Raw genomic sequence first — 14899 nt, 5'->3', positions numbered from 1 at the left:
GAGCCGTGCAAATCGATTAAAAAGAGATTATTGAGGGAGGAAGGAGAGAGAGCTACTTGAACCGAAAAGGGGAGAGAGAAATGTTATCGGGGGTTTTTTTTTTTCATTTTTGATTGGTTGCAAATCATGGCAAATTTGTGTACAAATTTGTCGTGGTAAAATTTACTCAGCTCCCCCCAGAGTAAATTTTGCCACCAAAATCATGGCAAATGACAACTTGTGGCAAATCCAAAAAAAATTTGCCATGACTCAAAAAACACATCAAACAGTGCCAAACAAGTGAATAGTGCCATTTATTTGCATTTGCCATGACAAATGGAGCTATCAAACACAACCTTATTCTCATATGTCTTGCGCGGTTGCGCCACAACACTAGCAAATATGAGGTCAAATCAGAGTAGTTCACTTAACGCCCTTTTTAGTTAGTTTTATATAATTGAGACGAGCTTCCACAAAAATCAATAAAGGTTACACACATACATAACTAATTAGCTTTCGAACCCGTCCTACGAACGGGTGTCGTTATATTAAATTATTTTAAAAAATATTAGCAACTATTCATAGCTATGAGATATGAAAATTATATTAATCACTTGTTTAAATTTTTTGCACCACTCTCTATCAAACGAAAGTACCAAATCTTGGTAAAACCCGTCGATTTATTTTGGTTGTTATGTTTAATAATAGAAATTTGATTTAAATTTTGTGAGAATGCTCAATGTGGTGAAGATGATATTGAAGCTACTTAAATAGCAAGACATTCTCAATCATAATAAAATAATTATAATAAGTACTACTTAAAATGCAAAACTATACTTGTCGAGATATTATATTCTCCCTATATATAATACAATTATATTTCGAGGTTAGTTCAATACATTTGCATCAAGTTTCTAATTTAGTTCAATGTATGTAGTTGGATCTAGTTTCCGATTTTCCATTAATTATTCTTTGAGGTTAATTCAATATAGTTGTATCAAGTTTTTGATTTCCCGTTAATTATTATTTGAGGTTAGTTTAGTGCAGTTGCACCAAGTTTACGATTTTCCGTTAGTTATTCATTAAAATTAATTCAGTGTAGTTCCATCTAGTTTTCAATGTTTCGTTAATAACTCTTTGAGATTAGTTAATTGCATTTGCATTAAGGTTCTAATTTTCCGTTAATTACTCTTTGAGGTTAGTTTAATACATCTGCATCCAGTTTCTGATTTCCTGTTAATTACTTTTCGAAGTTAGTTCGCATCTAGTTTCCAATCAATTTCCGGTTATTTATGCTTTGAGGGTAGTTCGACGTAGTTACATCCGGTTTTCGATTTCTAGTTAACTATTCTTTAAGGTTGTTTTAATGCATTTGCATCCAGTTTCTGATTTCCCGTTAAATATTCATCAAGGATATTGCATCCAATTTCTGATTTCCCGGCCTGTTAGTTAATATATGATTTTAGTTTAATGCAGTTACATCCAATTTTCTATTTTTCGTTAATTATTTTTTGAGGTTAGTTCAATGCAGTTGCATCCAATTTCTGATTTTCCATTAATTATTTTTCGAGGTTAGTTTAATGCATTTGCAGCAAGTTTTCGATTTTCCGTTAATTATTTTTTGAGGTTTGTTCAATGCAGTTGCATCAAATTTATGATTTTCTGTTAATTATTCATTGAGGTTAGTTTAGTGCATTTGCATCCATTTTTTTTATGTTTCTATATTTGTTAATTAGTCTTTAGATTAGTTCATTATATTTGCATACAACTTTTGATTTTTCATTTATAACTCTTTAAGGTTAGTTCAATACATCTGCATCTAGTTTATGATTTATGATTATTTATGCTTTGAGATTTTAATTAGTTCGATGCAATTTCATCCGATTTCTGATTTCCCGTTAACTATTCTTTGATGTTATTTTAATGTATTTGCATGTAGTTTTTGATTTCTCGTCAATTATTCTATGAGGTTAGTTCAATGCAGTTGCATTTGGTTTTTGATTTCCTGTTAATTATATTTTGAGGTTAGTTCAATGCATTTGCATCCAGTTTCCGATTCATCGTTAATTATTATTTGAGGTTTGTTTGATGCATTTTTGCATACCGTTTCCGATTTACTGTTAAATATTTTTTAAGTATTTGCATCCAATTTCTAATTTTCCATTAGTTATTCTCCGACGTTAGTTTAATACAGTTGCATTCAGTTTTCGATTTCTAATTAATTACTTTCTGAGTTTAGTTTATTGCATTTGCATAAAATTTTTAATTTCCCGTTAATTACTCTTTGAGCTCAGTTCAATGTATTTGAATCCAGTTTTCGATTTACTTTTAATTATCCAATGTAATGTGTAATACCAACTTTCTACTTATCCATGTGTAGTGTCATTGCAAACATGACATAAAAATAAATTATGCTTGATTTACTATATTGGATCATCAAACATTATCCAGTTTCCGATTTTCCGTTAATTATTCTTTAAATTATATACCTGACTCACTATGTGGGATCTTCAAAGATTATCTACGAACGGGTCCTGTCATATTAATTATTCTGAAAAATATATTCAACTATATATGCATAACTATTATATACATATATTATATTGCTCACTCATCCAAATTTCTTATAACATGAAAACCTCACATACTCTCTATTAAAAAAAAAAACTCGCCATTGATAAAACCCTTCAACTTCATTTGTTGTTTAATAATAGAAGTTTGATTGAAGTTTTATGAAATTGTCTAATAAGATAAAGTTCATATTGAAGCTACTTGAATAGCAAGGTGTTCCTAATTATACGAAAAAAGATTAGATAAACACCGTTTTAAATGCAAAACTATACTTATCGAGACATTCCCACAACATATAACACAACTATATTTTGAGGTTAGTTCAATTAGGGCTGGCAATGGGTTGGATCGGTCCGGATATAGGCAAATCCAAAACCGATCCGCCAAAGAATCTGGACTTAACGGACCCGATCTGAACGGATATTTGAGTTAGAGAACCAGAACCGAACCGAAAACTTTTTTTTGATTCCGGATCCGATCCGTTCCAAACCAATAAGCTCAATTTCAACCCGGTGAACCGAGTTTTTAATAATTGGATCCTAATTTTCGTTATATAAATATTAAATAATTTTTTTTGCTAAACACAAAAACAAGATATACAAATAAAAAATGCATAATGAATGATTTGAAATCCAAATTTGTAATAGAAACCATCTTTTTATTATGTAAAAAAATATCGTAATATTACATATGTATTTTGCATATCTTATTTTAGAACTTTAAATATTGCAATGTTGTATAACGTAATAGAAATATATGGTGGAGGAAAGTTAGAAAGAATAAGACTAAAAATTTTAATTGGATTAGGCCCATAACGGTTCGGTACATACTTAATCCAGAACCAATCCAATAAGAGTCCGGTTCTGATTTTCAAGACCCATAACAGGTCCAATATGCTAACTACCTGTCCCAGACCCGCTTTTATTGGTTCGGACCGGATCGGGTATCGGTTCTTACCCGACCCATTGCCAGCCCTAAGTTCAATGCATTTGCATCCAATTTCTGATTTTATGTTATTTATTTTTTGAGGTTAGTTCAATGCAGTTGCATCCAGTTTCCGATTTCTTGTTAATTATTCTTTGCTGTAGTTTAATGCATTTGCAGCAAATTTCTAATTTACTGCTAATTATTCTTCGAGCTCAGTTAAATGCATTTGCATCTAGTTTCCGATTTTCCGTTAATATATTTTTTAGATTAGTTTAATACATTTGCATCCGGCCAGTATTCAATTTCTCGTTTATTATTCGATGAGGTTGTATTTGCATCTAGTTTCTGATTTCCCGTTAATTATTATTTGAGGTTAGTTCAATGAATTTGCATCCAATTTCTGATTTTCCGTTAATTATTTCTTGAGGTTAGTTCAATACATTTGCATCAAATTTATTTTTTGAAATTAGTTTAGTGTAGTTGCATCAAGTTTCTGATTTCCCGTTAATTATTTGTAAAGATTAGTTTCACGCATTTGCATCCTGTTTCCAATTTATAGTTATTTTTTTTAGGTTAGTTCAATCTGATTGCATCATCGGTTTCGATTCCCGGTAATTTAATCTCTGAGGGTTAGTTCAATACATTTGCATCCAGTTTCCGATTTTCCGATAATTATTTGTTGGTGTTAGTTTGATGTATGTGCATTCAAGTTTTGATTTCCCGTTATTTATTCTTTGAGGTTAGTTTAATGCAGTTGTATCAATATTCTAATTGTCCATTAATTAATTTTTAAGATTAGTTTAATGCTTGCATGTGCATCCAATTTTCGATTTCCCGTTAAATATTATTTGAGGTTAGTTCGATGTATTTGCATCTAGTTTTCTATTTCTCATTAATTGTTCTTTGACGTTAGTTTCATGCAGTATTATATATATTTGAAAATATTTGTTATTATTGGGGGGTTTTTTTTTTTTCCAGTTGCTATTATATATTTTGTGATGTTATTTTTTGTATAATTTAATTTTTCATATGTAATTTGTTTTGGTTTGGTTTGGTATATAATTTATTTAAGCCCAACGTCTACTTTAACTAAATCAATAGTTATATAAATTATTTAAGCCAACGTCCGTTTTAACTTAATCTCGTTATTCCGCTAAAATTGGAAATTATAAAATTTATAAATTTAATTAGAATATGTCGTAATTATTGTGGTCTATGGTTTTTGAAATCCTTAACTATGACTAGATTTTACACCTCAAATTGATTCAACTTTATTTGTTAGACCCATATATATAGTGCATACAATACAATTTTATTTGCTTTTGGTGTACACTATTACTTATTTTATGATTAGTTTACTTTTTTTTTCCTTTTTTCCCAGTCACATGTGTGGTTAACAAATGCATAAAGTAAATGTTCAAGCAACTCAATTCATTTTTTTCATTTGTTCTTTCGTAGTTTAATTATCATTTTCTAGAAAGAAACTTTGTTATGTTAAACTTCACCTGAGATTAGTGTGGAAACTATTCTTTGTGACGTAAGGGTTTTAGGAAAATCGGTTTTGGTTGAAAATATTGCTTTTTGCAATTTAGTTATTTTTTTTAGGTTAGTTCAATACAGTTGCATCCAATTTCCGATTTCCCCGTAATTTAATCTCTGAGGGTTAGTTCAATGCATTTGCATCCAGTTTCCGATTTCCCGACAATTATTTGTTTGTGTTAGTTTGATGTATTTGCATCCAAGTTTTGATTTTCCGTTAATTATTTTTTGAAGTTAGTTTAATGCAGTTGTATCAATATTCTGATTGTCCATTAATTAATTTTAAAGTTTAGTTTATTAGTTTAATGTTTGCATGTGCATCCAATTTCCGATTTCTTGTTAAATATTATTTGAGGTTAGTTCAATACATTTGCATCTAGTTTTCTGTTTCTCGATAATTGTTCTTTGACGTTAGTTTCATACAGTATTATATATATATATATGAAAATATTTGTTATTATTGGGGTTTTTTTTTTCCAATTGCTATTATATATTTTGTGATGTTATTTTTTATATAATTTAATTTTCGACATGTAATTTGTTTTGTTTTGGTTTGGTTTGGTATATAATTTATTTAAGCCCAACGTCTATTTTAACTAAATTAATAGTTATATAATTTATTTAAGCCAACATCCGTTTTAACTGAATCTCGTTATTCCGCTAAAATTGAAAATTATAAAATTCATAAATTTAATTAGAATATATCGTAATTATTGTGGCATGTGGTTTTTGAAATTCTTAACTATGACTAAATTTTACACCTCAAATTGATTCAACTTTATTTGTTATGCCCATATATATTGCATACAATACAATTTTATTTGTTTTTGGTGTACACTATTACTTATTTTATAATTAGTTTATTTTTTCCCCCTTTTTTCCAGTTACATGTGTGGTTAACAAATGCATAAAGTAAATGTTCAAGCAACTCAATTCATTTTTTCATTTGTTCTTTCATTGTTTCATTATCATTTTCTAGAAATAAACTTTGTTATGTTAAACTTTGTCTGAGATTAGTATGGAAACTATTTTTTGTAGCGTAAGGATTTTAGGAAAATCATTTTTGGTTGAAAATATTATTTTTTGCAATTTAGTTTTTTTTTCTTCCGTAATTAGCTATATGTTTTAGAAAAAGTTGGACATTCTGTGAAACTCTAGATGAGATTGTTTATTTATTTATATCATACTTTTTTATAATTAGTAATAGAGTTTAGAAAAAATTGGTGAAGGTATAACTATAATATATATCTAAAGATTTGGATTTTTTTTTTGTTTTTTTCCGTAATTAGTATTAGAGTTTAGAAAAAGTTAGAGACTCTGTAAAGCCTTGAAAAATAGAGCCAAGAGGGTATAGCTATAATATATATCTAAGGATGCTGTGTTTTTTTTTTCAGGTTTCATTCCTCCCAGACAATGTTTGTATAACAGCTTAAGTGCTAAAAAAATACTGATTAGCTAGTAACAGCCCAAGATAATATAATAAGGTATTTGTTACTGCCGGACCCCAATTTGTGTTGGGCGGACTCTAAAAAAAAAACGATTATTACAAGTGTGCCATTGGTTTCAAAAAATCCAAAAAAAAAAAAAACAATTATTACAAGTATACCATTGATTCCCAAAAAATTGAATTCGAAACCCCAAACTTAAACGACCTGGCTAGGTCGTTTGGACTAAGTCCCAAATGACTTGGCCACACCGTTTGGGACTTAGTCCAAACGACCCGGCCACACTGGTCAAGAGCCCAAAAAACAGAACTTTGAATTTTTTTTCAAAGTTCAAATCCCAAACGACATGGCCAAATCGTTTTGGCCATATCGTTTGGGATTTGGACTTATAAAAAAATGGTCACACCGTTTGGACTTAGAAAAATCCCCAACGATATGGCCACACCGTTTGGACTAAGTCTCCAACGATATGGCCACACCGTTTGGACTTAGCCCAAAACGATGTGGCCATGTCGTTTGGGATTTGAACTTTGAAAAAATATAAAGTTTTGTTTTTTGGGCTCTTGACCGGTGTGGCAGGGTCGTTTAAGTTTGGGGTTTCGAATTCAATTTTTTGGAGACCAATGACATACTTGTAAGAATTGTTTTTTTTAAAATTTTTTGAAACCAATGACACACTTGTAATAATTGTTTTTTTTGGGAGTCTGCCCAACATAAATTGGGGTCCGACAGTAATAGGAAGTGTGTAATGACCCAGATTTTCATGGAAGGGTAATTTGGCCATTTTATGTGTTGGTTTAGTGTTGTAATAAATTTAATTTATTTATATGGTTTCGTTATCCCATTTTTTGTGACAGAAATGAGATTGATTTTGTGTAAGGAATAAGAAATTCCAATTGTATGATTTGTGTGGGTAAGTTTTTTTTTATCTAGATATAGTTGGATTATTACATTATGACCGAGCCCGACAGAAGGAGTCATAGATGATATTGTAATGAACACATGTTATGTAAAGTAACTTGTGGCACAGTTAATGAACAAAACCATTTTCATAAAAACTATTCATATGTAATTATTTTGGAATAACCGGAAATACAATGATATACTATTATTCTTATTACGAGGTGATTTAAAAAAGGATTTGTGAATTCCTATAAAAACCGAGTTGTTGTCATATGCTGGTGATAACAGTTCATTCTAAGATTACAACAGTAGTGTACACCTTTCGAGATGAATGTGCCAGTTTTATAGGGATGCATCACAGGGTGTAGTTGGGATTTTTTTTTTTTTTTCTTTTCTAGTTGACCGTGTTTGTACGTGCCACGCTGTATGGTGGTTAGTTTGGTGGAGGGTACATGCTACCTCTATCTCGATGAGCTTTAGACGCGAGGGGTAGTTATATAAATTCACTCCTGGATTTGCTTTAGGTATCGAAATAATCTGTAGTCATCGAACGGTTGACCACTGTAAGTTAGGTGACAACCCGTATGGGGGTCGTGGTCAAACGGCCTACTTGAGCTCTAAAAGCTTTGGGTTTTGTGTGTACGAACACAACTAATGACATTTCAGCTCCCTGTTGGTAAAATCAGAAAACTAACTGTGCATGGTTCACACTAGACAATACTAAACCGAGATATTGCTTGGGGTTGGGGTTGGGGCTGGGGCTGAGTCGTATCCTCACCTATATAATAAGATGTAGCAGCCACAATATTGATATGATGATTGTATTAGATATTTAGGAATTTTTAGTTATTATTATTGTTAGTTTGGAATATGTATTATTTCAGTTATGGATCTCTTGAAGAGGATTGGTGTTCTATCTGGCCGGTGGATTTTCAGCTTCGTAGTCATGTGATAACCTTGGTTTTTGGGACCAATGTTATGGTTGGATCTTTTATTATCTTTGGTATTCCATCTTTGTATGTGGTTTGATAGAGATGATCTTTCAGCTGTGGCTAGTTCCAAAATTTTACGTGCAACACGCCTAAGAATTCTAGACTTGTTATTATTGAAGAAAATCCTAGAATTTCTAATGATTTAAAAGAATGTAGAACAGTAAATAAAACCGTATACTTTCTTCTTGTTGTTTCTGTCCTCGCTGATATTTCTCCGTCAAACAGTTAAAAGGGCTCACGGTGATTTCAAACGGCAAGTTAACGGATTTCCCGATTGACCAAATTACTAAGTTCGTTACCGCAATTGACCAGAAAAAAACTATGTTACCCCAATTAGAATTTTGGGGGAAAATACGTTATCCATTTTAGCTATTTTTCAAAAAACAATATGTTCAATTGTTCACATAAAATGAATTGTTAATAACTATTATCAAGCAGCTCACACCATAGTGCTTCCTATCAAAATAATAAAAAAAAAAAAAAAAATATATATATATATATATATAAATAAATATATATATATATATATATATATATAAAATAAAATAAAATAATAATAATAATAATAAAATCCATAGTGCTTTAATCTTTTAAGGCGCCGGCCCATATGGCTATCAAATCAACTGTGAAATTGCATACAAGCGCCGAGGCACAAACTCCTTTCCGCCTTGTCACCAAGACTCCACAAGTATAACTTACACAAAAAATTTTGTTCAGCACTACAACTATTTTATTTTTTTTATTTTTATTTTTTTTATTTTTTATATTTTTTTTTTCTAAAGGGCAATTTTAATTAGAAATGAGAAAATTACATGGAAGTAAAAAAACAAAAAAAATAGAAAGAAGATACATAAAGCCCAGGTCATTGGAGTGTAACTCCTAGAGATCAATAAGATAATATGTGGCAGCAGGGTCTTCAAGCCTTGTCAGAACTTCCGGTCTACTGTTCCACCATTGTTTAGTTCCTAAAGCTAGTGCACAACCTTGTCGAGTACATGTGTCTGTGGAGAAGTTTACCTCTCTCCATGATGAGGTGATGTTCAGCCATAAGACTTTACTCTTCAGCTTGTTCCAATGGCTTCTAAACCTCCAATGAATATTGCCTGATTGAAATACATAAATTGCAGCTTGAGAGTCAGACTCCACCCAAATGTTCTTCCAACCCATTTGAATTGCTCTCTCCACTCCTTCAAGAATGGCTTAACATTCCACTACATAACATGTTTCAATGCCCATTCCGCCAATCCCAGCACCACACACAAGTCTATTATGATCCCTAAGTACTACCCCCAATCGGCAAGTCCTGGGTTACCTCTTGAGGACCCATCCGTGTTTGCCTTTATAACACCAAGCAGAGGCAGCAACCAATAGCATTCTAGGGCTTTAGGCACGTGTCTGAGTTTGGGTTGCAAGTTGTGTTCTTCAAAACATATGGTGATGGAGTTGAACTTGAGTGCTTTTAGACCCTTTGTGCGCTAAATGTGAGTGAGCTTCGATTCCCTTTGCAAACAAGAGCATAGTTAAGCTCATTTTCGATCATAAAGTATCTTATTTCGATTTTTCCATATGGCAACCATACAAGAGATGGAAGCTGCGCCCATAACTCTTTTGCCAATGGGCTATGATTCTTAGGGGTTTTTTGACTTCAAGATAAGTAGTTGGGGATTGTTGCAGTTGAAAAGTAGTAGTGACATAGTTCCAACACTTCTTAGCGAACTCACATTCATATAACAAGTGTTGTTGGGTCTCGCGATTTGTTGTTTACAAGTGATGTATCTTGAGGAACTCACATTACAACTTCAGATTACCATTAATCACTAATTACAGTTGTTGATCTGTTATAACCCTCCATTAATGGTCAAGAACTGAGATAAGGAGAACTAAAAATCTCGGATGAAAACCATTACACAAGGGGAAGTCATAAATTCCAACTCTCATAAAATCACCTTAGAAAATGTTAAGACATCTTTTCTTTTTGAGTGAGTGTATCGGTGTATGTGTGTGTAGCATGTTGCCAATAAGCAAATCTTTTGTGTGTGCCCCTTTCGTGTAGTTTGGGTTAGGGTACCCGTGGACGCTTAACCCAACTCCACCCTAACTTCGGATTAAAACACCTAACGTAGTCGTTATCCTTCTAAGGCCGTCTAGCATACATAACGAAGTTATCAACAAGGCGGACCATACGGGCTATGTACCAAATGAGACCTAGTAACGAAGGATGCCCGCCAAACCCCGGCACATGGCTTTGTGCAAAAGATGTAGCCTAAATATTCATAAAGAAATGAAAGAAAACACCATTTAAGATTTCACAAAAGAAGATATAAACGGAACATCATAATCTAGTTTTCCCAGATAAAACGAAAAAAAATGTATAGATGGGTAACGAACTATACATGAAATCAAATATTGGTGTATAAACTTTTTTTTGAGCAAATTTGGATAACGAAGTGTACCACGTTTTACAACGTTGGGTTCTGTTTCACTTCCGTCCATTTTTTTCACACGTGTCAAGACATGGAAACAATTTACTGAGTGTTTAAACCTTACATATACTGACAAAATTTCAGTGTTTCCACAAAGCCATTATTCATACTATTACCAACACCAATCAACTTTTCAATGGAAAAAATATAGCGAAAGTATAAGACAGAAATTAGAAAGCAAAAAGGTATAAGGTACTACTCCAACGAGGTATACAATCTTCTTTTCCTACCACAAATGATCATGCAAAATAACAGTACCATTTCATAAAAGAACAACCAAATAACATCCTCACCTTAAAACCAACAATAAAGTTCAAATTTCAAATCAAAATCAACCAAAATGATAGAAAAATAACCTACCAGCTAGGACCACATGACCACATTGGCACTGGATCACATACTAAGCAGTTAAAATCGATTTTTGAAACTAATCGGTCCAGGAGCGATCTGTGATTAATCAGTTAATCGGTTATATCAGATGCATATATTTGACACTTTCAAAATATATAATAATACAATCATACAAGATATTTCTAAATAGTTATCTGAGATGCAACAAAAAATATCAAATTTTCATAATCATATCTAATCAGCTCAATTTTAGAGTAATATAGATATGCCAAACACAACAATTATGTTAAATATTTAAAGAAATAAGGAGAGATTGAGAGAAAAGATACTATATATTAGAGAGATAATACAATAATTTGTATATTAAACATTCGTTAAGAGAATAAAATAAATAAACTCTTAGCTGTGTGTGTTTATTAGGTTCCATTATTATTAATACGGTTTAAAAATCCAATTTGTTAATTTTACGTATTTTTTTGGGTGGGGAACCGATGTTTTCAATAAAAAATTTCTCGGTTCAGTGAGAAATCGGTCATCTCGACTGATTAATCGATTAATTCGGTGATTAAATCGGTTCAGTAAGAACAGTTTAAAGTCGATAAAAACTAATCGGGTTACAAACGATACACGATTAATCGGCCGATATAACTGATATTGATAGCATAGATCACACAACAACACAATCTTTTCAAAATCACCATCTGAGCCACTTACTCATTTTTCTCGATCACAAACACATTTTCATAACCCTTTAGACAATGAAATATCTGACCCAACTACCAATCCATAAACACTGACAAGAGATCTCCATCCTTTTCCTCTAACAACATGAGCGCCATTATGATTCTTACATATATAACTCAACCTCATAGCCTTTCCCATCAGCATAAAAGGTCATTTTCTTTCCATGCTGCTTCAGATAGTCTGTCCGGTTCTCCAAAGATTTTCCAATAAGGTCTCCTAATTGTGAGACATGTCTTGTACTTTTCAGTAATTATAGCTCTAAACAAAAACTCCCTAGCTTGACCATTTTCTTGATACACAACAAGTGCCATATTATTTTCATCACGATCCACAGATAGGGACGGAGCCATGATTCTAAGATAAGGGGTGCGAGATTATGTGCACACCCCACCAAATATATATATGTACACAATTTTTTTTATTTTTTTTGTCAGAAAATCTAAACAGTACAGATCAACAAAATTATGCATTTATTTCAATTCACAAAACTAAAGTGCGTTGAGTACTAAGAATTTAATATGGACTAATGAAGTTAACTACGTAAGCCATTAATTGATACTACTATGTTTATATATATCTACATATTCTAGTCCACAAGTCTACAACAATTCAACAAATTGTTAACTTCCTATAATGCTATAAGTCTATATAGCCCTACTATTATGTAGAGAAAACTATAAAAAATTAACATTGAAAGTAAAAAATTACATTGTTTTGTTTTGTTTTATTTTTATTTTAAGTGGAAATTTTATTGATAATGATAACGAGTTTTACAAATAATTAGGAAAACGTCTAAGTCTTTCCTGAATTTGTTTTGTTTTTTGTTTTTTGTTTTTTGGGTTGAGGTCTGACGTTTGTTTAAGAATTGAGAGTGAAAGAAAGGAGGGAGTGCTTACGGGTTTATTATGGATGATTAGAATTATACAAACTGACCGGTTGGGCTTTGGCTATTTGTTTTAGTCTTATTTAACCCATCAAATATTCAAAGACACATTCTCTCTTTAATGGTTTTGGACTCAAAATAAATGATTAATGATAATTTTATAAGAGCAAAAAGAGAAGTAAAAAAAGAAATTGGTTAATTGCAATGTTTTTTATTAGTTTTGTTTTTCATACTATTTTTTTTGTTGATTATATTCTCACTGAAAATTTTGAAAGTTTGCTAAAATAATTGAGGGTGCTAGTCCTTATAGTTTGAAGATTTTTCTAGACAATTAGTTATGTGGTAGTGGAGTTTTTCTAATATCAGGGGGTGCAACCGCCCCCACATCCCCTTTATATCCATCTATATCCACAAATTTCCCCTTATAGACGATCATATTAGAACAAACACCTTCTATCCCACCACAGCTATCAATCGGGAATAAGCATCTAGCCACACTTTCCACATTAGACATCTTCTATCCATCTTCATAAAGATCAATATCAGTCCTACAAGACATACTTCTAGATCCCACAACTGACTTCACACCGACGCTATCAAGTAACTGCCCCCTCGTCAATTACTACTCCCCTTGACAAAGTCTACACCTTTAGTTATATTGGTAACAACTCCACCTTTCTTAGTCACCTTTAATTTCCCTAGTCAGGCTTGTCAACACTAGATATGACATTATATAAATTTGAGCTGATTTAAAAAAAAAAAAAAAAATTTTGCAAAAATGCAAGCGGTTTTATATTAATATAAGAAAGAAATAGTTATTTACATTCCTCTCTAAGACTCTCAGTCTCCTCTAAATCATTTACCTACAACTGTCTGCCTATGGCATAAGAGATCTCTAGGTGGTGGTAGCATACTCTTCATATTTGAAGAATGCAACCACAGAAACTGGTTGCAAATTTCGACCAACTCTAGGTGGTCGCAAATTTTGCCCGCAAATTTGATCGTAGGGGCCACCGTGCCATTAGTATTGGCGCGCGACAGTACCAGTATCGCTCGCCATTTTGTGTTGGGCAGACCACCAAAAAAAAAAAAAAAAAAAAAATTACAAATTTGTCATTATCCTAAAAATCATGTTTTGTGTTGGGCAGACCCCAAAACTACGTCAAACTAACCTATTGCAACCTCATGTAGCCCTTGACCATACACCCACTAAACTCTAACTAGTGATAATGAAACTTTCAATCTTTTTTGCCTTTTCAGAATGTATTCAATTTCTCTAACTTCAATGTAATTTATCTTCCTTCTCATATTTGTATTAGAGTGGCATGTCTGCTTGTGTAGTTGTATAGTTTCTTTTCTCTTGACATTCGATTACCCGATGTTGGAAAAGTAAAACTTTGTTTATTGCTACTCCGCCACCTTTCATCTCTTCGTCAGAAAGGTTAATATGAGAAATGTATGTGTTGCTCAACTGCCGACCTCCTTTGTAAACTTGGGATAAGCGTGTGATATATGGTCATCGTCATCTCTTAAAATTGAAAACAATCCTACTTTTTCAGTTTTCAGGAAAACCATTATAACTGTTAGACTCTCAGGAGTCTTAGCTCTCATTTCTGTCATAAGAAGACCATTTTTCATTATTCAGTCTTTAGTTAGAGCATTTTTATTTTATTTTTTAATGTATGCTTGTTTACCTCTTGTAGAGAAAAAAAGGGATTTTTTCTGCTTTTCACGCTTTTCGAGCTGGCGCCTTTCCGAAGAAGCCGCGACCAGCTCCAGGCTCGATATGTTTTGCGCGACCAGCGGCTTCAAAGCGCCAGCCAGCGCTCTTGGATTTAAGCGGCGCCAGCCAGAGTAGAGAGGCGCCAGCGCTCGAGTCTTTTTTGGGGCCTCATACAAGAATCAGCGATTTTTGGTTTTTTGGTATAAAAACAAAATCAGTTTTTTGGAAAACCTAACTTTTCCAAAAAGAAAGAAAGAGAGAAATTCTTAGTGAGTTGAGTGTTCATTCTTTGTGAGTGAATTGAGAGCTCTTTGTGTCTGTTACTACGGACTTCTAGTAAAAGCTTGGATCTCGCCCGG

Source organism: Coptis chinensis, chromosome 1 (assembly GCF_015680905.1).
Source record: "Coptis chinensis isolate HL-2020 chromosome 1, ASM1568090v1, whole genome shotgun sequence".
NCBI lineage: Eukaryota > Viridiplantae > Streptophyta > Magnoliopsida > Ranunculales > Ranunculaceae > Coptis > Coptis chinensis.
Note: the sequence above shows the minus strand (reverse complement) of the source record.